Below are 23,422 nucleotides of genomic sequence, written 5' to 3'. Positions count from 1 at the left end.
AGAATGCCATTTTTCAACGGCGTCCCATAAACTTTTGACGCCTCGGTAAAGGATTACCGGAGACTTTGCGCCCGACAACGATTCACCGTCGAATCGTCGTCGGCTCTGATACGTTTTCAGGTGAAATATGCGCTATGATAGTCGTTCTTACCGTATGATTGATGGCTCCTCAGGTCTATCGCGCCTGGTTTAAGAGGAGAGTGAAAAAAAAGGTGGATTGAACGGTTTCAGAGTGAGAGATGGTTTATGACTGGCATTTATGCGCGTTAATTTGGGATGAAAAACTCCTTCATTAAGGGGGATCCAACGGTTTATTACTACTTCAATGCGCGGGGAGAAATCGTCATTTTATCGCGGGGTGGGGGGAGAAGGTGTATTGGGTATGAAATTATTTCCTGATTTTTTTTTCTTTTATTCGATTGCTAGGGGGGATCGCTCGATTTCCTCGTTGACTTGGTGCACGGAGAGAAATACTTAGCTATAATACCCAAAGACATTCAAAATTATTGGATATTTCCCGAATGTTTTGTTGCATAGTAACCAGAGGGATCAGTTTTGCAGATTAAAATCTCCAGCGCGCAGCGCTCCCGTCCAATAATTATCTACATAAAAATGATTGGACTGGAAGGGTAAAATTTATTATGTGTCAGGCTAAAATTTATTAATTTTTACTAAATTTCGGGATAGAAATGAGGAAGCAATGACTCATGATACACTTTTATGGAACAGTAGGATAATTTTCATCAAAAATTTCTCTCCATAGACCGACTTGTAGCACAATAAACTATTTTAAATCAACTAAATTGAATAAATTCATAGGAAAAATTCAACTCTGTCTCGTGTATGCTACTTAAATATTAATCTTTTTCATTTGATTCATAATCCGCCTATTCCCAGGTATGAAATACTCCGCATTGTTTGCCTAACGAGAATTGGATCCACCATTTCCTCCGAATGGGCTGTACAAATATTAAGAGTTAAAAAAATAGTTCCGAGGGAAAATCAAACACCGACCGGCGGGCGTAATCGTGCCAAATGGAATACGTCTAACCAAATATTTGAAGCAATCATCATCCCCGGGTAATGGAGTTTATCAATCCAGCGTGATTATCCACATTCTGTGTCGATAAAATATACTCCCCCTAAAATTTAATTTTAACGCATACAAAATAAACATTATTCTTGGTGAATCAGGTTTAAAATGTCGAGGATAATGAGTATTGACGAGTTAATGTACAATATCTGATAAAATATATTCGCATTATTGAATTTCAGGGGCAAATGACGCCGGTAATTCTGTCGATCTCGTCGTATTTTGTGACATCGAAAATTTACAGGAGATTAAATTTTTTAAATTATTGATAAATTATATTATCGACGAGAATATTGCCACGAAAAATGTAGTTTCTGATTAAAGATCATCTCACATACACACATACACTGTCAGAATTTTTTAAAGATTAAGCAATAGTTGCACTTGAATTCTCAATGTTGTGAATTTGAATTCAATTTAAGATCAAATCGTTCCTGGAATCTCTCATTCAGGTTGGAAACTCAGGATAATTGAATTTTTCATGTTAGATTGTCAGTGATATTTCAATCACATCTAGAATTTTCAAATTCGTTGGGGAAATTGAACATCAGATCCAACTGAATTTTCAGTGGATTAAAAATTCAGGGAAATTATTGCTTGAATTTTCAAATTATTTAATAATTTTCATTATTGTGTCGATCTGAAAATTGCAATTCCATTGAATACCTCCTCAAACAATGAAAAGTGAATTTGACATTGACGATCAATTTGTCAGTGACAAACCAGTGAGTGAAGTTTCGAAGTGGTGCTATTGAATTGAAACGAAGTGAGGTTGAAAATGTCGACATATAAACACGTGCATAAGCGCATATAGTCGACGAGGGAAATGGCGGTTTTGGGTGATGCCTGCGTCTGACCCTTATATTACTCTTGAGAGGGCCTGCTACAACCCGGCCTGATACAAAACAGTCATCTTCGAATTCAAATACCCATCCCCCAATTGCCACTTCCCCAAAATTCGCATTATTGAATGTCAGGGGCAAATGGCGCCGGTAATTCTGTCAATCCCGTCATATTTTGTGACAACGAAAAACTCGATTGAAATATATTTTATACCCAATTCAGGTATATTTTTTCCGCAATGCTTCCATTCACAATCAAAAATCAGGAAATATCCCTGTTCTTCCCGATGTGATCACCTCCTCAAACAATGAAAAGTGAATTTGACATTGACGATCAATTTGTCAGTGACAAACCAGTGAGTGAAGTTTCGAAGTGGTGCTATTGAATTGAAACGAAGTGAGGTTGAAAATGTCGACATATAAACACGTGCATAAGCGCATATAGTCGACGAGGGAAATGGCGGTTTTGGGTGATGCCTGCGTCTGTCATACCAGGTACAACGTGAGTAGGTACAACGGGTACATGGGCCACTTGGCAATCTCTCGTAAACCAGGCATTTCAGGGTAGCCGAGTTGTCGGAGTGCCGAAGGGCGGGCGGGGGGAGGGGAGTGGATGTGAGGAGGAGAAGGGGTTTTTGGTCGTGGGTTTGTTTTCACGCGTTGGTCACTACATGGAGGATGGGTGGGTACACGAGAGAGAGATGGGTCGCGGTCGTTGTGGAGCGGAGAATATCGCACACAGTTCAGCAATGGTGATGCGTGATTCGCTGAGTTATGAGCATCATGCTCGTTCAACCGTATTATGTTCTTCTCTCTCCCTCATTTGACTGGGTTTATTAGCATAGTAAGCCTCGATTGATGTAACTCGACAAACTAGGTGCTCGGGCGCGGTTTTAATTATTACGAATTAGGGGGGGGATAGCTGCCTTTGTTGGTGAGATGTAATTTTGGGAGGATTTTAGGTGAAGATTGGAGTCAAACTATGCAGATTGGGTTTTTTTGTAATAAACGAGTGGGAAATTCGCTTCGTTAGAACATGGGCAAAATAGTTTTGCTGATAACTTGCAGGGATCGCCAAATTCATAGTATTTAATTACCGTTAAATATTGTATTCTTCAATTGGTTAACGTCACTCTTAAATTTTTTGAGTACTTAAGAGCCATCAATTTAAATATTCAAATTTTTAACTATTTTATTAATCAATAATTGAGGTAGGATGATTGACGATTATTTGTGTAATCGAAAATCAAAAAGAATTTGAATTATTCACTTAGTGGTAAATTTACATTTTCATATTAACAAATTCTAATTCATCATTATTCGAAAAAATCAGATTATTAATGTTATACTATTTTAAAAATTGGGTCAACTATTTTAAACCTTTATTAATGTGGGGGTGAAATTCTGGTAATATTATAGAAATTTAATATTGATGGCGATTCCTGCAAACTAGCTGGACCATGTTCATATTTAACCATTTTCAATCATCAAATTCGCCAATTAAATTGCGTGAGAAAAATTTGAAAGAAATCAGGAATATTCAGCGTCATTCAAGTTACATTTTGCACAGAATTTCTATTTTTTTTAAACATTGGGTGTTCATAAATAAATAGTGGAAATTGTTTAAACTTTCGGAAACCTTATTTTTCTAGTCATGGTCACTTTCTAATTTTTTTCAGATTTAAAAAATGTTTTCTCACGGTTCAGTATTGAGATTTTAATTCAGATTTACAAAGTTTCAATAATAAAATCATTGTAAAATATCAGAAAAATAAGGGCAATGCTGCTCAAACAAAAGCTCTAAAATATTGGAGATAATTTCCTTTCTCAAGTAAATATGCTTTACAAATTAGGAAATTTCTCTCTAAGTCTAATTTATTCTCAATGTCATTGAAATAAAGATGCGGAGATCATTGCAAAATTATTTAAGGAATTTTTCCGATGAATGAAGCCATCATGGCTTACAAAGATCAAACATAAATCTTGAAATTCCGCAAAATGAAAAAATCGAACGGTCGATCCGCATATTCTCCCCAAACGGTTATTTTACCTGATAAAATTATCATACTATCACCGCCAATATTTGAAGGGTTGTACGTTCAAACACCAACGTGCTGCGCTTGGTGTTTAGTCGACACAGTGATACCTGGGAAAAGCTTGGTAAAGTTTACATATTCATAGAGTCTCAAACTACTCCGTCACAGTAACCCCTGTCTCTCCTACTTCGTGGAATATGAGTTTGATCGGAGAAGCGGTGGAACGAGCAGTCGATGGGAATGCTCATGGGGTTACACCCCTTGTTGTATCCAAGAAGTTGAGCACAAACCCGATATCGACGTGTCGGTGGCTATCGACAAGCTGACCCAGCACCTGAAGTTGGTGATGAATAGGGAACGCAGCATAATTTCTCAATTTATGGGGATTTATTGGTGTTTGAGTGGTTTTTGGGGAAGCGTTGGGGGAAATTAAATCCTGTCGCTTTATCTTATGGGATTCTAGTACAAGGGTTGCATGTTATGAGAGCCAAGCGTTGATTTTCACTAGGGATTCCAGTTTTCAATTAATTGTTTATAATCATTCTCATTGCAAAAAGCAATACGACCGATGAGAGTCACCTCTCCCAATTTATCAGCCGTTCAATTTTCATATTACAATAAATGATTTGTCATGTTCTAATTGCTATGCTCACTGAATAAGATTTTAATCATAATTGCAGTATAATATATATGTTACGACGATCATATAGGGTCAGATCGCGGTCATGTGAAGGTCATATAGGGTCAGATGAAGATCATATAAGGGTTATAAATGGTGAAATAAAGTCTAGAAACCCTCTGTTACTCACAGGGAGAGGGGGAGAGTGATTTGGTGATCATTTTATTTTCTGAATAAAACAGACAATTTATGAGTGATATGAAGGTCACACGGAGGCCCTATGAAGGTCACGTAGGGTCAGAAGATCATACGAAGGTCGAATAAGGTCCTCTAGCCATCTGACGATCATTTCATTCATCATTTTAAAAAAGAATGCACTACCATCTACTCCATTTCCTCCCCCAACTCTCCACCAGATAAATCCAAGAAAAGTCTCTCAACGTGTTCAACAAAACCACGAGTATGAAATACCTCAGCGAAAGAAATGGAATTCAAGTTTCCTGAAATCCGGACGTCCGGAGTATCGAAACGATTGATGCAATGTAAAGCAACTTTGATAACATTCAAATTGAATCCGAGAATTTTTCATAACTGTTGCTAGACGGCATTCCTTCACTCTCCGGAGTTACGGATTGTTGCGCGGAAAAAGTGCCGAGGAAAAGAAAAAGGAAAGCACGAGAAATAGGAACATTCGACGCGCTTATACTTCTCTCACTGTACCAATACCCGCATAATCTCTTGTCTCTGCATTTGCATTTCTCGAGTGATCGACGCTCTCAACTCTGTCCACTTGGCGCAACCACCGATCGATGATGCAGTTTCAATTTATTTATTTTTACTCTTGAAATCGAGGGTAAAAAAAATTTACTATCGACAATTTAATCTTACAGCATTCCCGGAGGACCTTCCGTACCTGGGGAAATCGAATCGAATGATGGAATTTCTCCCCCGGAAATTCAGGAATTCAAGAAATAGCTAGGCTAGATATTTTTCGAATTATTTACGAGGCGAAAGTTCCATCTGTGAAAGATGAAAGTTTCCGGAAGTTGCTTTATGTGGACGTTTGCTTTTATTAGATCAAAAATATATGTTATCATAGTATTATAAGCTCTATGCCACCTGGGCCTTCAAAGTTTACATAACAAAAACAAAAAAAATGTCATATTAAGTTAATAAATGAGTATAGTTGTTGTTGCTAATAAATTTGCAATTTGCTTCCGAATGGATTCTCTTTCTAGATCTAACAATTGAATTTTCGGACTTTTTGGACCATACTGGGTCGATATAACACAAAAAATCCAAAACTTAAATCTAAACGATTACAAAGCTTCCATTCGGAAGCAATAACTACTTAATATAATTTACCATTGACCCTAAACCCCAGTGAACTGGACACCTCCGTCCCCCTCCCAAAATGTATATTTCGAAGAGTCATACACTTTCCATTGAATATTTCAAGCCTCTCGCCACAAAAAGGCAAAAATATAAAACCGGAAGAATAAAACTCTTCCGTTGACTTTCATAACACTATTGTATACCCTGTTATACTCGTGATATTCCACACGAGAGTTTATACTCTGGTTTATTCCTTGGTACTTCAGCCCAGGAGTTGAAACTTTCTCAGTGTCCTACCGCGTGTGGATACACCAAACACATTTTTTTTTCAGAGCTATTTCAAGTTTCAGTACTTGTGTTGAGGATTTTTTCGTGGTTACAAGGAGTCAAGAGATGAATTGAAATTCCCAACAATGGAAGACACACCCCGAGGAGTGGTTTATTTGAATAAAATGAACTTTATTCGAATCAAATGGATGGATTTATTGAAATAGCTCGTAATAAAGCTTTTATTCGTACTTAAAAATGGCTTTTCTTTGCATTTTTATTTACATGAAGTAAAATCAAATGCTTCCTTTATCCAAATAAAGACTTTATCCGTCAGAAATAAAATCATTTTTCAGCCTGATAGAACGAAAGAATTCATTTGGAATGAATAAATTATGAATTTCATGTTATTGAAACATTTTCATTGAATCGAAAAAATTACTGTATTAATTTAAAAGTTGAAATTAATAGAAACAAGTGGGAAATTGCCTTGGTCTTCATATAGCTATTTTTGCTAGTATTTTTGCTATAAGTCAAGGCTTTATATAAGATACCTCGAGCTCCGAGGGCTCGAAGGCCCACCCGCACTCTTGGCACTTCTATCGCCTCCCGATAGTTTAGTTCCATGGGCTTCTTATAAGATACCTATGGCCTCGATCATTTTTCAACGGGAAAAGAGTGATCGTAAGGGTCAAATGACCTTAAGGGTCAAGAGTTGAAACGATAGTCAAGTAAAGTGATCAGAAGGGTTAAACGATCCCAAGGCTCACCTCTTTTCTTCGACGCTATAATTATTAAAATGATGACGCAGAATTATATTAATAGAATGAAGCCTAATTAAAATTCAAATAACTTACGGACTTTCAATAGTTTGTACTTCAGCTGTCCAGAAGTGATTATTCTCAAGTCCCCCAACAATCCTCCAACATCAGCTGCCATTCTATCACGCGGGCTTATGTTTAGAGAGAAAAGGGAACGCGGGCTGTACGAATTCAAAACATCAAACTCGTACAAATTGATTCGTTATTAATATCCATCCAGTAAAAATGAAAATTCCATAGAATTCGGGTGCAACGGGGGAGGTGTCTTATTTCAAACCGCTGATCCCTATTTTTCCCCTCTCCGCAAGCGCGCGTAGTGGAGGTATACGGATTTCCGGAATTCCCTCTCCTACTGTTCCCAAGGTATCTTTTATAAAGCCTTGACTGCATTAGAAAAACGTTTTTGATGTACAATTGAATGGATTTGATTTTTTTTTGAAGAGACTGTCGGAAAATTCACGTTCGGGAAATTTTAGAAAAATTCTAAATATGAAAAAATGATCGTAAAAGTCAAACCAACGCATCTGCAAGTGCCCACTTGGGCAGGCCGCGAGGCTTTGAACTCATCCGCTCAGTCCCTACGGGCGTTCGATGCTGCGTCAGACATTGGGCTCGTCGTTTCACTTGTCTTGCCATTGCCCTTCCTTCTCTACTTGCCGGCGCTGGAGGTAACTGTCCCCCTCTGAAGTACGTGCGAGCATCTTCGGGGACTATTATATTATATCTGAGAGGGAAAGTGTCGAGGGTGATTCCTCCCCTCGAGGCGTCTTAACCACCTCAAACTTCTGGCTATTGACATTTTTATTGTCTCATGTTTTATGAAGTTCTTTAGAGAACCATGTGGGATGAAAAATTTGGAGATTAGGAGAATGCAATTCTGTTTTTATCAGATGGTGTGTGGGTTCCATTGAATTGGATGGCAAAATGAGGATGAAGCTCCGTCTCAAGTTTTTTCTGAATTGGTTTTCTGTATTTTTTTTTATGAAGGAATTATTTAAAGGTGCTTTACCAGTATGGCTCCAGCCGGTGAGTGTTTCACAATGAAGGAGTTCTGAAAATTATTGTTTTTACGGCTAAATTATTGAAATTAATTATGAAGGATATGAACGTAAAAATTACCTTTTAACATTCTTCAATATTTTTAAATCTCAAAATATGAATGAACAGCTTTTTAATACAATCATGTGAGAGGTGCACTGAGAAGAAAACGGATAAGTTCTCAAACAAATCTTGTTTGGACCAACAAAATGAGTAGCGAAGCTGTAAATCGTTAAATTGATTTTGACTATTGGCCAGTTTTTGCTGAATATCTCAGAATCTAAAAGAGATAGACAAATTTTTGCTACGACGTTTTTTGTAGAGCCAATTGAGGATTATAAAAAAAGTATTGACAAAAATTTTGCTATCTCTCTTACATTCCAAGATATTAATCAAAAACTGATCAAGAGTCAAAATCGACTTGACCCGGTTTACCGCTTCACTACTGAAATCGTTGGTTGAAAATTACCAAAAAAATTATTGTTTGGTCCGAATTTCAAAGTCTCCAACATTATTTGTTCAAACATAGATGTGCAACAGTTTGAAATTTCCACAAAGTCCCTGAATTAAATAATTGTTTCTAAACATTATAATGTTAAAAAATGGAAACGCCAATTAAATAGTGAAAAAATTTACGATTCCGAATCTCATCCAGTTTTCGGGTAATTGTTTGCAGTTTTTAAAAATCTTTCAGTGGAAAAATGGTGGGTAATGTTCATAAAATATCACTCGCGCACGAAATCCTAAAGAGAAATATTCCGCGTGAAATGAAGTACTCAAATAATTTCGATGATGAATATCCAATGCCCGGGGCTATCTCAAGAATATTTATCATGCATTCTCCCTGGAGACGCCGGCAATTCATTCTCATCTATATAGATTTTGTTATTGGCTGTATCGTTGAGTGCTGGGAGTTATACCTCCGAGCGTTGGATATATTGGATCATGTCTTCCCTTTCCCACTCGGGATATCTCTCCCTCGACCCAGCAATGTCAATTATCCACCATTTCGTTCTCTCATTGATGTTGAATTGACTGACGTAAAGACGTCCTGGGGAACTCAATTCATTTCGCGGATTATCATTTCCTAGTGTTGCTGATTGAAAAAGTACATGTCGTACATTGAAAATATAGTCTTTCTGACCACACACTGGAATAGCTTGTGGAATTTTTCTGTTTAATAGACAAAATGTCTTGTCTATTACACATCTTGTTTTCAGACAGAGCAACGTCTTATTTTAAGACATTGGGAATTCCAGGCATCATAAAGTAAGTTGATAAAATACATTTTTGGGTCTAACGTCATGAATGAAGACATCTTGAAGATATTGGCTTTCAGTAAATTAGAAGAAAATGGATAAGTCCCCAAAAATGTTATAGGATTCCCCGTCTTAATCGGGTTAATGTGTCTTCAAGGCACATTTTTGGGTCTAACGTCTTAAATTAAGACGTCTTGAAGACACCAGCTCTGAATAAATTGGAAGAAAATGGATAAGTCCCCAAAAAAATCTTAGGATTTTCCGTCTTAATGGGGTTAAGGTGTCTTTGAGACACATTTTTGGGGCCAACGTCTTAAATTAAGACGTCGTGAAGACACTAGCTTTCAATAAATTGGAAGAAAATGAATAAATCCCCAAAGACGTCTGAGCATTTCCCGGCTTAATGGGGTTAAGGTGTCTTCGAGACAATTTTTAAGTCTAACGTCTTAAATTAAGACGTCGTGAAGACACTAGCTTTCAATAAATTGGAAGAAAATGAATAAATCCCCAAAGACGTCTGAGGATTTCCCGGCTTAATGGGGTTAAGGTGTCTTCGAGACAATTTTTAAGTCTAACGTCTTAAATTAAGACGTCGTGAAGACACTAGCTTTCAATAAATTGGAAGAAAATGAATAAATCCCCAAAGACGTCTGAGGATTTCCCGGCTTAATGGGGTTAAGGTGTCTTCGAGACAATTTTTAAGTCTAACGTCTTAAATTAAGACGTCGTGAAGACACTAGCTTTCAATAAATTGGAAGAAAATGGATGAGTTCCCAAACACATCTTAGGATTCTTGTCTTAATGGGGTTAGTATGTCTTCGAAACACATTTTTGTGTTTAACGTCCTAAATTATAATAAGACGTCGTGAAGACACTAGCTTTCTATGAATTGGAAGAAAATGGATAAGTCTCCAAAAGCGTCTTGGGATTTCCCGTCTTAATGGGGTTAAGGTATCTTTGAGACACATTTTTGGGTCTAACGTCTTAAATTAAGACATCTCGAAGACACTAGCTTTCAATGAATTGGAAGAAAATGGATAAGTCTCCAAAAGCGTCTCGGGATTTCCTGTCTTAATGGGGTTAAGGTATCTTCGAAACACATTTTTGGGTTTAACGTCTTAAATTAAGATCTCCCGAAGACACTAGTTTCTGCAGTGTAGCCCCCCACTGATCTACGATCTTATTACATATAACAAAATAATCGTATTAGAGGCTTTCCGGCGATTTGAGGTAAAATGGTGAGATTTGTCGTGTCGTACATGGAAGTGAGGGAATCACAACTGATACCTCATTAACGTGGATAACGACCCGGTTGTTCATTCCCGCGCGCTGAGGCACCGGGACAAAACTGGTGCGGGGACGGGTGGGTGAATACTGGGTAGCGCTGGAGGGGAGGGGCCGCTGGGCGAAGTGCTGCGTTGAGTACACGTTGGCGACAAGCAAGTGCTTTAGCGCCCCCCGGCCGTTTCTATCCGACGTCCGGTTTTAGGGGCGATCCACTAGGCGGAAACGTACGGATTAACAGTTTAGCCCCTGCGTAAATGCGACGATTCGTGAATGCAATGCGAGATGAGTCATAAAAGTTTTTTCTTGGGTTTATTAGGGATGAAGATTTATCGAGTTGATAAAACTGTTTTGCAACGGATTTTTCATATTTTTGTGAATATTTCTCGTTAATTTATTTAGTTAAACAAATTTATAGCGTTAAATAATTGATACGGGAATGAAGTCTACAATTTTTTTACGAAGAAATTATTAAAATTCATTGTTTCGAAGATATTGTTTCAAATAATGCTCTAATTAATACCAAATTTTATTGGTCAAAAAAATTCTATACAAGATGTGACAAAATAAAATAATTTTGGGTGTCACTTAATTCATTTAAAATTGACAAAATTATTTGATACTCAGAATGAATTTGACTGCTGTTAATTAATATTTCATCACTAATGAGGTTCGATTGGGCGATCCAAGGAATTACGAGAACACATGAAGTAATGAAAGAATTTCCTGATATTTTATTACGATGTTATTTTGATAATTAACTAAATGATTTTTAATAGGAATTAATTCAGGCAATGTTGTATAAGTTGTACAATATGACTTACAGCGTCTGACGCGTTCAACACTCCTGTGACAATTTCACTCAATTAGATGAATTTTGGTTCACAATATAATTGTTGATAACTTTAACGCGATACAACTTCTTGGGTATCGACTCTTCAATATTTAATTATTGACTAAAATAATATAAGCGATTGACAATTATTATAGCCTCTATAAGAGTGCCTTACAACATACACAGGATAATATAATCGAGTATTTGACTCTATGAGAGTACGACGAAGAGTGAGTTTTTGGTGTGCTTCACGGTCATCGGCTCCTTTGATAGGGAGTGGTGGAAATCGACACTCACGTGACAATCGTAATCGTCTGTTAGCACTCATCGGGATAATTGCTGTTTTGTCTCTCTCATCCCCATTGTGGTTGTTATGTTTGTCTCGCTTATCATCTTATAGTCGATCCGTGTATGAGTCGTTCATCTGAGATGAACTATTGCCTATTAGTGTCTATTCGGCAACTGCAAGGTAATATTGTCAACTATGGGAATTCCATATTCAATGATATTTAAGACGGAAACATTGGCCTCAATGCTGTATGAAGTTTACAATTTAAGTGAGAGCAAGGAGTCAATCGAGCGTTGACGATGGGGTAAATGATTTTCCTATTATATCACCATAAACAATCTTATAAAAGAGGGAAAAAATCTGGAAATATCCTCACTTTCAAATCTCTCAAAGAATAAGGCGACCTAATTTGCACGGAGAGAATGAGCCGAGAAATCCCAAGGATAAAATTCTCCAATCAGGATCCTTTGACAATCTCAAGTGGATGATGTCTTTCAATCAACCAGACTCCCGTCATGAAAGGGAATTAGACGAATCAAGCTGTCAGTAGCAGTGCACCAGACGCTCGACGAGATTCATTCTTGAGTATGGAGCACTGAAATATAGTACAGTAGCATAAATTTAATACGGTACACGCCAAGGGAGGTACCACACGTCCAACCCTGTTAAGTCCCCGTCGAGTATATCTCCAGCTCGCTCTACCACACTGTACCACTCGGTATACGACACATGAAACACAGGAAACACTGGGTATTATGTACCTTTATTTCTCTCTTGGGAGTGTCAAATTAAATAATTTAGTAGGCTGATGTTAGAACATACCCAGTGCGTCAAGCCAGAAATGCTTAGCCCGGTTACTGACTACAGCACACTGGATTAATCTCTTTTACGTTGAGCTCCATAAAATCTCATCTGCCATTCAGTTTTTAGTTGCTTTGGAGCCGTTAACGCTTGGGAATTGAGTACCGTGGTGATTTTCGTACATGCATTCATGTACTTTATATGGAATAAATAAATTTGGGCGAGCAGTGGCCGAGAAATTTAATGAGAAGCGATGTTGACATCTGCTACAACTTGAAACATGCACCAAAGTAGCTAACAAGGAAAAAAACGCCAAAAAGAGAACGGAAGAAGCAATTGCGTCAAACCAGAGGCAATGCGGTAAAACGTCTTCAGTCGATTTTGATTATTGGTCAGTTTCCGATGAATATCTCAGAATCTAAGGCGGCTAGCAAAGTTTTTGTTAAAACCGTTTTCGTAGAGCTGATTAACAGCTACAAAAAATAGAATCACAAAAATTCCGCTATCTCCCTTAGATTCGGAGATATTTCTCGAAAACTCTGCTAAGAGCTAAGTCGAATTATTAAGTATAATTATATGTTGATTTACCGCTTCACTACTGAAATGCACGAACGGATCCGATAATTGATGTGTGCCTGGACGACATAGGAGTTCAGGCCAAGGTAATTCTGAATTTCAATCTCACGTTTTTAACGCTCCTTTCACTGAATGCACCCTCGTCCCTTCGGCACTCAGGAGTATCGTTAACGCAATGCCGCAGTCCATAAATCTTGATTTCCGACTGTGATCAGCATACAGATGGCGCCTGGAGTGTTGAGCCCTCTCCACTTCCCGCCATCCCCCCCACTACTTCTTGAAAAGGTATAAAACGTGGAACGGAGGAATGAAGAGCGTCAGTTGTAGCTCAAAAGCCACTGACTACAGGGCAAGCCGAGCTGCGACGATTTTTATTACCGCATCGCACCGTAATTATATCCAAGCTCATTTTTTAAAGTACATTAATGAACAATAATACAATTGCTGGAGTTATTTCATGATTCCGTTTTAAATGAACTGTAATTTCAATATTACAATTCACATAAAAATAAAAAATATGAGAAATGATCTCCACCATGTTCAATCCTAATCTTCAATTCAGACATTCTGCATTCATTCACCTCTGGAAATTCAAGAACAGAGACTCTGCATAAATGAAGAAAGGTGATGTTGACATCTGCTACAAATCAAGACATCCGCCAAGGAACCTAACAAGGAAAAGAACACTAAAAGGAGGACGGAGGAAGCAATTGCGTCAAATGCACGAACGGCTTCGAAAATTGATGTGTGCACGGGCGACATAGGAGCTCAGGTCAAATCAATTTTGAATTTCAACCTCACGTTTTTCACCGCTCCTTTCACTGAATCGACACTCGTCACTTCGGGCAATTGCACATGAAAAATACGAATCTCCGGGTAATCCACGCGACTGAGGATTTTACCACAATTGGACGGTAGAATAAAAAGGGTAACAAGAAAATAATGAATTTCCATTCTATTCCAGTGGCAAGAAAAATTGAGAATGGAGAGGAATACTTTCTGTGCTTCCACATTTTCCTTCATAGCTTGTTATGTCCGGAGATGTCAGCGGTGGAGAACGACTGTTATATTTTAATTTTAATGCTCTTGAAACATAATTTTAGAATTATCAATGAAAAATAATTGAAAGGATTATTTTTCATCTGTTTTGAAAAAATTTTATAGAAAAACCAATCGAATTCGTCAGAAAATTCTATTGAATTTCTATTAAACTTTCTATTAGTTTTTGACTGATTCTATTGACATGTTCAATAGAAAACATTCAATAGAAGAAGTCAACAGAATTCTATTTTTCTATATAACTTATTCTTTTCATATATTTTGAACAGAATTTGCTCGACTCAAATTCTCTAAGCTTTTTTCATTCTATTTTTTTTTCTTCTCATCAAGAAAATCAAACGAAAAAACTTAGAAAATTTGACCCGAGGAAATTCTATAGAAAATATCTCAATAGAATAAGTTATATAGAAAAATTGAATTTTATTGACTTATTCTACTGAATATTTTCTATTGAACATTTCAATAGAATCGGCCAAACACTAATAGAACAGTTCAATAGAAATTCAATAGAATTTTCTAGCGAATTCAATAGGTTTTTCTATTAAATTTTTTCGTCCGTGTTTCAATGTATCGGGGTAACGAGGATAAAAATAGAGCGAGGGATAAGGAGTTTTTTCCGTGGCTGATTAAAAAAATTGAATGTTTAACAACCCGTTCACATGATCGGCGACACGAACATGGTTTTTTCTGGCTTCTCTAGATTACCTTAGCAGCACACGCCTGTATAATCCACGTGCATTTTTCTACGCTCACTCACTTTAACCCCTGTCTGTCTCCTCGGTTTAATTAGCGTAAGTCCAACGCTCCTCCTCTTCGCTCCCTGCCCCGTGCACTTTACTCTTTATACTCGTTGCTGAAGTACAGGCCTATCCTCAGGGAAATTACCTCGATTACCCGTGAAACTCTCGCTAGTTCCTTCTTTTCTCGTGCCTCTATTCCAAGCTGCCAACAATACACTTTTTTTTGCTTCAACGTATTCACCGAATGATGCAATTTTTTTGCGGATGGTGCGCTGTTCTTGGGGGGATTCGGCTGTCATCTGGGCTCCATCCGATTGCGGGGGGCAATAATTGAGATGAGGATTGAACGGGTTTGTGGGTAAGATGGTTTATTGAAGTGAAAGATGCACTGCTAGAAATTCTTCGGAATTTTAGAAACAAAATGACATGAATTTTCAATTTTTCCCTAAATTGTCCCGATTTTTTCCAACTATCATGGAATAATTGAACGGAAAAATCAAGTATTTTATTCATTTTCAGATCATTCAAGCAGAATATCAATGGAATATTTGATTTTTCAATGATAAGTTTTCCTGAAATTTCAGTGGAAATTAAATATGATAACAATTTCTAGGATTTGACACAGAAAATTCAAAAAGAAAATTTTTAACAGTGGGTTAGATGATTTATTGAAGTGAAAGATGTACTGTTAGAAATTCTTCGGAATTTTAGAAACAAAATGACATGAATTTCCAATGTTTCTTATTACATAGCTGGGGCACCTATGGGGCGGTCTGAATCAAGCCGAAAATCGGTTGGAATTAACCCGACGTCGACTTGAATCAGTACTGTTTTTTGGGTGTAATTCCGTCTCCCCAGCTGGAAATAAACCCAATGTTTTACGGCGCCAAGGTCCCCATAAACTCATCCTCGAACTCTCGTCTGCGTTAACAACTTCAATAATATATTCAAATTCATTCTTAAATCCTGAAACATTTGTCACGTCCAACGATTACTCCCTCCCGCCGGCGAAATTCCGCCACCTCGATGGACGATAAATTCACCAATGAAATTGTAATTAAGGACAGGTCACCCCCAGTCCGATAATCTCCCATTCTTCAGACCAGTGTTTTTGTAAATCCAGCAAGAGGGATTTTGACACCACAATTAACAAAAAAAAACATTCATCCCGAGGGGGAATCGATAAACTTACGGGAGGGGATTTGGGGATAAAATTGTGCGGGTAACGGTGGAGGGAGGGACGAAGCCGCAAGGTGCCTGGGGAGACTGTCGGAACACAGAGGGAGATTGACTGAGGTGAGGGAGATCAATTTGACTGGAGCAGTTTCAAAGCGAAGCCTATTAAATTCCAGAGAGAGGGGGCGAGCTGCACGTCTGAGGAGATCTTGCAGGCAATGAGCTATACAAACGCAGAGAGGCTCGTATGAATGCATATGTATCGGGGTTTTATCGTCTTTTGAAGCCTCGGCATCACGAGCTCTTGCGCGATTTCTGGAATCGATGTAATTAACATCGATGCTTTCGGAAATTGAACCTCTCCGGAGGGTGGAATTCTGTTTACCGACTTTATGAAGATGATCAATAGGCAAGTTGAACTTTAAACTATTCCTGGCGTCGGGGCAACTAATTGTCTTGAAAGTTTTGGATTGGGAGGTTATACATCCTGGGAACCGCTTGTTTCTGGGGAACGGGTGGAGCTGCTGAAGTTTTCTGCACTGCGCCTTTTTTGGATGTCGTAATGTCGGGGGCGGGAGGCGTATTCTGTATTTATTATGGACATTGAACGGATTCATTTCTCTTTCGAGAATTTAATTTGGAATTGGTGGTAGTCGACTTTTGCAGGGGATATCCAGGAGTCTAATTTATTTGAATTGAATGAACAAGTTTAGTTAAATAGTATCAACTAAAATTTTGTGGCAAATTTGATATTTTTCTTTATTTGAAGTTGTGCTTATATATTTATGATATTAAATGAATGTGTTCTATTATTAATTAATCTTGATTTGATCCAAATAAATTCCTTAATAATAATGAATACAGATTTTTCTTATATTGGAAACATTTCTTTATTTTAATGCAATATATTTTTTTAACTTGATGAAGATTTATTTGATACTAATTTATTAGCGCTCCGGGATTGAAAATGACTTTAAAAAAGTGAAAGAGACAAAAGGCAATAATTATTTGGGACAATAACATGTCTTTTTCTACATGGTACGCGAATATGGTCAATACATAATTTCGAATTTACTTCACAAAATATATGAAATTGTGATTTTCTTAAAGCAGAAAAACCCTTTATTTGAAACGAATAAATTGTTTTCTTGAATTTAGTGAAAATTTCAATTGAAATTAATAAATTGTTCAATTTATACAATTAAATCCTCTCTTTTAAAACAAGTAAACAAGAGGAAAATTTCAAATAGTAAAGTGGTTGTTTTTCACACGAGCGCGTAAAGTTAAAGAGCGTGCGTAATGAGTATATTTCATGGGAGGCGTGTAGTGGTTGCGAAGGCGAGTGCTACCATTCCAAGGGTCAAAGAATACGTTTTCCGCGAGTGTCTAACTCTATTGTTTATCACAATACGTGGAAAGTGGTATTTTGCGCACCCAAAATCTTGAAATTTTACTTTACGCACAAGTGATGAACTAATATATTCCAATAAAAGTGCGTAAAAGCCCTTTTGGACCCTTAGATGACCCTTCCAAGGGTGAAAGAACAGTTTTGCAACGAGTACCGAACCCTATTTTTCATTGCAATATGTAGAAAGTGGGATTTTGCGCCCGCGACGCGTGCGTAAAATTTCACTTTACGCTCAAGTGATGAAATATCATAATTATGAAAAATCATAAAAATAAATGATCTTAGTTTCTGCATCATCAGTCGCTTCGATTATTCGATAAGTCGCAAATAGTGACGCAGTCGAGACTAAACGAGAATTATTTTGGGAAGATCATCACGATCTAAAAAAACATTGAAAGTTTAGGAATCGTCTTAATCTCGCAAGACATTGGATCGGTGCATCTTGTCACGAACTTGGAAGAATCCATCACGTCTGAGTTTCAGTATTTTCTGTTTTTCAAATGTTTGTCTCGATATCTGTCTCTTCTCGTCTCGTGACCTTAAAAAACCGAAAATCTCGAGATCCAGGCAAGATAAATCCTCCCGGATATGTGACGAAATGCACCTATCCAATGTCTTTCGAGATTGCGACGATTCCAAAACTTTCGATGTTTCTCCAGACCGTGATGATCTCTTCAAAATAATTCTCGACTAGTCTCGACGGCATCACTACTCGCAAATAAAACAATAAACTTATGTAGGAAAGCCGGAAAAAAATCGAAAAAAATCGAAATTACCCTCAAACTGTCTCGGTGCTCCCCCCGGAAATCATGTACCCATTAAATCATCCGGAAATTACCGTCTCACCACTGGATGATCCAGGCATAAAAGGGAATGGCATTCGATCAAGCAGATATATAGGCTCGAGCCAGCCTGTACTGGCTCAGCACTTTGAGGTCAATGCAATCAGGGGGTAGAATTCCATTTCCTCTCACTCGACTGTATACGTGATTCTACTTATGTACTTTTCAGACCTCTTACGTACCTACCACGCGTAACTGAGAGCTTTAAATACATTCCTGGGTCTGTAAATGCCAGTGAGCATGGAAGGAAAATAAATGTTTGCGAAAATACATGCCCTCGTCTGGTCTCTCCCTCGTCCTTCACCCTACGCAAGAAAGAAAACATTGAGATGGAAAAAAACATTTTACCAGAATTCCGAGGAAAATAATTGAGATGAAAAAGTTGAGAAATTTTCTCCGTATCAAAGGGCCTTTCATGTTTTCAGGATCAAAAGAAATTCCGTAATTAAATGATACCATGTATACATATTCTTACGGCTTTGAATGGAATAAATTCCCTTTGACGTTCAATTATGATTGTTGAATTATTCTGGATTGAGACTGATGATTGGCACTACTCCAGTCAAAATAATTGGCTTGACGTATGGGAACTGAGATGCTCTCATATCCAGACAATTGTCCATACTAATCCCATGAAAACAACATCGGAATAGTAATTTGCCTCGAGGATCTATTGGAACATGTGGAGCAACAAATGTTGCATGGCGAAATGGGGGAGATAAGAAGATGTCGGAGCCAAGACAACTGGGATTACCCTCAGCACAGCTTCAGGGCTTCCTGCTTCCTCAGATCTCTCTCCGTCTCTCTCCAACAGCCTTGGGAAAGCCGTACGAGTGGAGGGTGAGAATGGGTGTGAGGAAAGAACGAGCACGTTAGAAAGACTAACGGTCCCTTTTTTTCTACTAAAAAAAAACAATGTCTCGATTTCCCCGTATTCGCAGAAGCCCCACGAAAACAGGACGATGAAAGAGAGAGAGGGACGGAGAGAGAAAGAGAGAGAGAGAGGAAAATAAAAACACGAGGGGAGTCGAGCTCAAACGGCCTTTTGAGATGCATCGATAGTTTACAATGGTATTATCCAAACATAAACATACAAAAGGTCAAATGTTTTGGGACGGGGAAATAAACGGGATTGGCGAGTATTAGAGGTTAAACCGGTTAGACCGACGCTTTTGGTGGGCGATCGGGGGACGACAGCCAATTCAGAAGTGGGTGGAGGGCACGTCCATGCTGGCCAACTATGGACACATAAAACAGGGAAATATGGCTCGTGGTATTCCGCATGAGGCTTTCGCCTTCTCTTTTCCATTCCTTTCGCGTTTCGGGGCTGCGGTTGTTTTCTAGAGAGGAAGATGCGTGGGTGAGATAGCGGGGAATTAGTTTCGAGGGCGGGGAGGGGTTCCCTTGATGTGAACGATAGTCAAGGAAAATTATGTGTCGATGATGGGGGGAGTCTCCAGTATTGAGGTTATGTACTGGTTATTGGATTTTCTTCATAATTTTTTTTGCTTCCAAATGGAAGTACTGTATTCGTCAAATCTGAAATTTCCAATTTTTTGGGCGACGATGACTAATTTTGGTCTCAGGAGTTTGAATGGGCTGCTTTTAGAATGTGTCTGTATGTATGTGAGATTTTTTTCATATTTAATTTTTCGACGATCATTCAAAAAATAATCGTCGAAATCTTTTCAATTATGGCTCAAAATATTCGTTTGGATGTTATTTCGGCCGAGTTCGAAGATAGTGGCGATCGCATCATTTGCTTTGAAGTTCTAGCCTTAAACATCATTTAATCGAGGTATGATCATGGTTTAGTCGGGACTTAGGCGGATTTTAGCCAGGGTTTACTCGGAGTTTAGTCAGGGTTTAGTCGGGGTTTAGTCGGCATTTACAGCAAAGTCTCATTTCTCTATTCTCCAACTTCTCGGCGATCAGCGACAGCGGGGCGAGTGTTCCCTCACTCTGAGCACCCCAAACGTGTGTGAGTGCTATGCGTGTATTTCTCTGCGCTTGGTGAATGCGCAGTAAACAGTTTCTACTCTCGCACGTTTTTCGTACTCCGTCTGTCTCATAACCTCTCACTCTCATTCTACTTGGACGACGCCCCTCTAGCGATAGAGTGTGGATGTTTGCAACTGCTTCTTTTGTGGAATTTGTAGCCCCGAGGTGGTGAAGCTAGGGAGACTCTACTGCAGTCGGAGGTTAATCAGAGCTTAACCAAGGTTTCGTCAAGGTGTAATCGATGCTCAAGGGAAGTTTAAACCAGTTTAATTTTAATTTAGTCCGTGTCTGTTAGATGTTTAGAGTGAACACTAGTCGCGGTCATCATAGTGTTACTCCATACTTCATTTCTCTTCAAATAAATAACGCTGCAGTGATAGAAAGGATTAGTTATTGTTAACGAATGGATTTGGTTGGAGACGAGGGTCCGTTCGGTCTCACCAAGTGTTCATTCGCTAATAGTTAACAACTGCAGTTTTCAAGTGAACCATTCGTTAACAATGAACGAAAAAATATGGGTCATATTCAACTCTACTATTCGTTAATAGTTAACGAATGTCGTTTGGACTAAATAAATCAGTCTATCAGTGTGCATTTTTGTCATAATCATAAGCATTCGACCGATCTCATCATTCACATTCGTCAGTTACGATACCTCATATGACTCGAAGTTATCACATCACGGTTTACCCTCCATTGTACATCATCTATTGCACAATAGACTGGGCCAAAGTTGGTGATGCAGAGTCGGAAAACTTTTGCCACACGGAGTGTGTTAGTCTCGTTGCAAAGGGCACATAACCGGAGGACAACGTCAGGCTGTTCTATTCTGTTGTGTTGTCTCACAGACTTGACTTGCGCTGTCGTCTAGTGCTGCTTCAGCATAAGGGTGATATCCGAGTATGAAACGCATCAGGGAAATACGAGAAGTGCCAGGAGGAAATTTTTTGGCCCCCCGGGAGAATATGTGGAATGTTAATGGCTTGGCAAAGCATCCAGAACATTGCGATTTTCCGCGCCGAGGGGGGGGGGGGGAGTACAGTCTGTTTAAAGCTAGAAGCATACACTCATTATTTTTCAGAATAATAAAAATTACCTCAAATAATTTTTTTATGCTAATCCATCATTTTTTAAAATGCATGAAGAAGAAAATGTTTCCCCTCCATTCCACGCTGTTTTTCTCCCGGGACTTTTTAAGTTTATTTCCCCAGTTGGAAATAAATAATGAAACATTCAATTTCTGCAACTACCATTTGACTGTCTGAGAAAAAATTTCTCCATCACTCCCAGTGTCTTGTAATCCCTGAAATTTGGATTTAAAGAATTTATACCGCAACTTCAGGAAACTTATCGAATACGTTAAACCACTGGATACTACTTTCGAGTGATGAAGAATCCTCTCACCCCTCTCACGATTGAAAATACTTTCACGTGAGGAAATCAATAACCTGAAATGCGCTCAAGACTAGTGGAATTGTAAAACTTTCACGACTTCGGACCGCCATGAGATGCGATAAAAAAATTAACGGCTCAGTCCCATTTTTTTCTTTCACGTTTGAATTTTCATCGTGAAATCCATCCCAACTTTTCTCCACCATTTTCATATTTTTTTCCCCACCACTTCATTCTTCCTTCCATTCTCGTGAAAAAAAAATGCGAGGGGAGGGAAAAATCTCTTGGTTATATCCCCACGAAACCTTTTCCGGCGAATGCGTCAAACCGTTTACCCTGTGCCACCCCTGGAAACGATTGTCATCCTGGTCACGTTTGTCCGGCAATCCCTTTTCCACAAAACGAGCAAGTTATATCCCACATGGGAATTCCATTGTCCCAGAAATTTCCCTCTCATTTTATTTTATTTTTTTTTCACCTCTCGTACCCAGTACCCACAAAATCTGAATTACCGCGTCAACCACTCATTCTCGGGGGCTTGTGTACCCCCCGTGAACATGAGAAAATTTCGCTTGTATTCGGTGGGAGTGAACAAAGTGCATGTGCAACGGGGGTAAAGCGTTCATTGAAAATACTCGTTTGTGTGTTCATTCTGGATTACCAGTATTTAATTCATGGTCCATAAGTACAGTGGGTCGTTGTTATCCGGCTGTGAAGATTAAAAAGGTTTGACAGTGGGCGATTGTCACTGGTGAGCGCTGGTTCTCACTTGGACATTTTCGGGGGGATTTGGAGGGTTTTAATTTGAAAGGAGTTGGGTAAATATGCGGAGATTAGGGGGTAATCGGTGGTAATGGAAGTGCTTGGGAGAAGAAAGAAAATTAAACTGGGTAAATGAATATTTTAGTCGGGTCGGTCAACGAGGGAGTGTGATTTTTCCTTTCTCGGTGAATGTGGGATTAATCCTGCCGAGTTCATGTGTGAGGGAAACTCAAATGTTTGGCTCGTTGTGCGGAGGAGGCCGGGAGCTCGAGAAATGCAACTTTTTTTGTGACGAAATGGGCGGAGCTGACGTGCTGAGAGAGTGGAAGGATCGAGTATTCAGATAATTTTTATTTGGATGCTTTGGAGTCGTTCAAATTTAAGTTTTCAATTTTTGTAAGAGTAACTAAATGCAGTCGAGGATTTATATAAGATACCTCTTCTTCTTCTTCTGTTCGTTATGGTTATATCCTCACTCAAAGATAGAGAGGCAAGCACCATTACTCCTCCATAAGATGCCTCTCTATGAGATCCTCGAGCTCCGAGCGCTCGAGGCCTACCCCCACTCTCGGGACTTTCGTCGCCTCCCGAAGGTTCAGTTCCGTGGGCTTCTTATAAGGTACCTATGGCCTCGATCATTGTTCAACGGGAAATGAGTGATTATAAGGATCACATGGAGTTAAGGGTCAAACGGGAGGGACGAACGAAGTGATCATAAGGGCCCGAGTCGAATAATTGGACCTGACAAGTTCTACTTAGGTCTTTCCGGTCAGAACTGGATAGATCTTGGGAAGCCTCTTCCCAAGTGCTTCCGAGACCTTTCTACCTCTGGTTATGTCCCATTTCAGCACTTATTAGGTGTAAGCAGGACTTGTATTCAGACTTTCCAAATCCTTGCCGGTACCCGTAATTCTATGGGCCTATATTAAATCTGCGTTCATATCCCT

General features: G+C 38.7%; 1 protein-coding gene across 1 annotated transcript in view; it reads right to left on the bottom strand.

The window, feature by feature from the left end:
- The window catches only part of LOC107036122 (neuroligin-4, X-linked), a 206,741-nt gene that overhangs the window by 35,021 nt on the left and 148,298 nt on the right, over positions 1–23,422 (bottom strand). The window lies entirely within an intron of this gene.

Source organism: Diachasma alloeum, unplaced genomic scaffold (genome assembly GCF_001412515.2).
Source record: "Diachasma alloeum isolate Michigan unplaced genomic scaffold, Dall2.0 Dall_scaffold_00206, whole genome shotgun sequence".
NCBI lineage: Eukaryota > Metazoa > Arthropoda > Insecta > Hymenoptera > Braconidae > Diachasma > Diachasma alloeum.
This window is presented reverse-complemented; position numbering and strand designations above follow the sequence as displayed.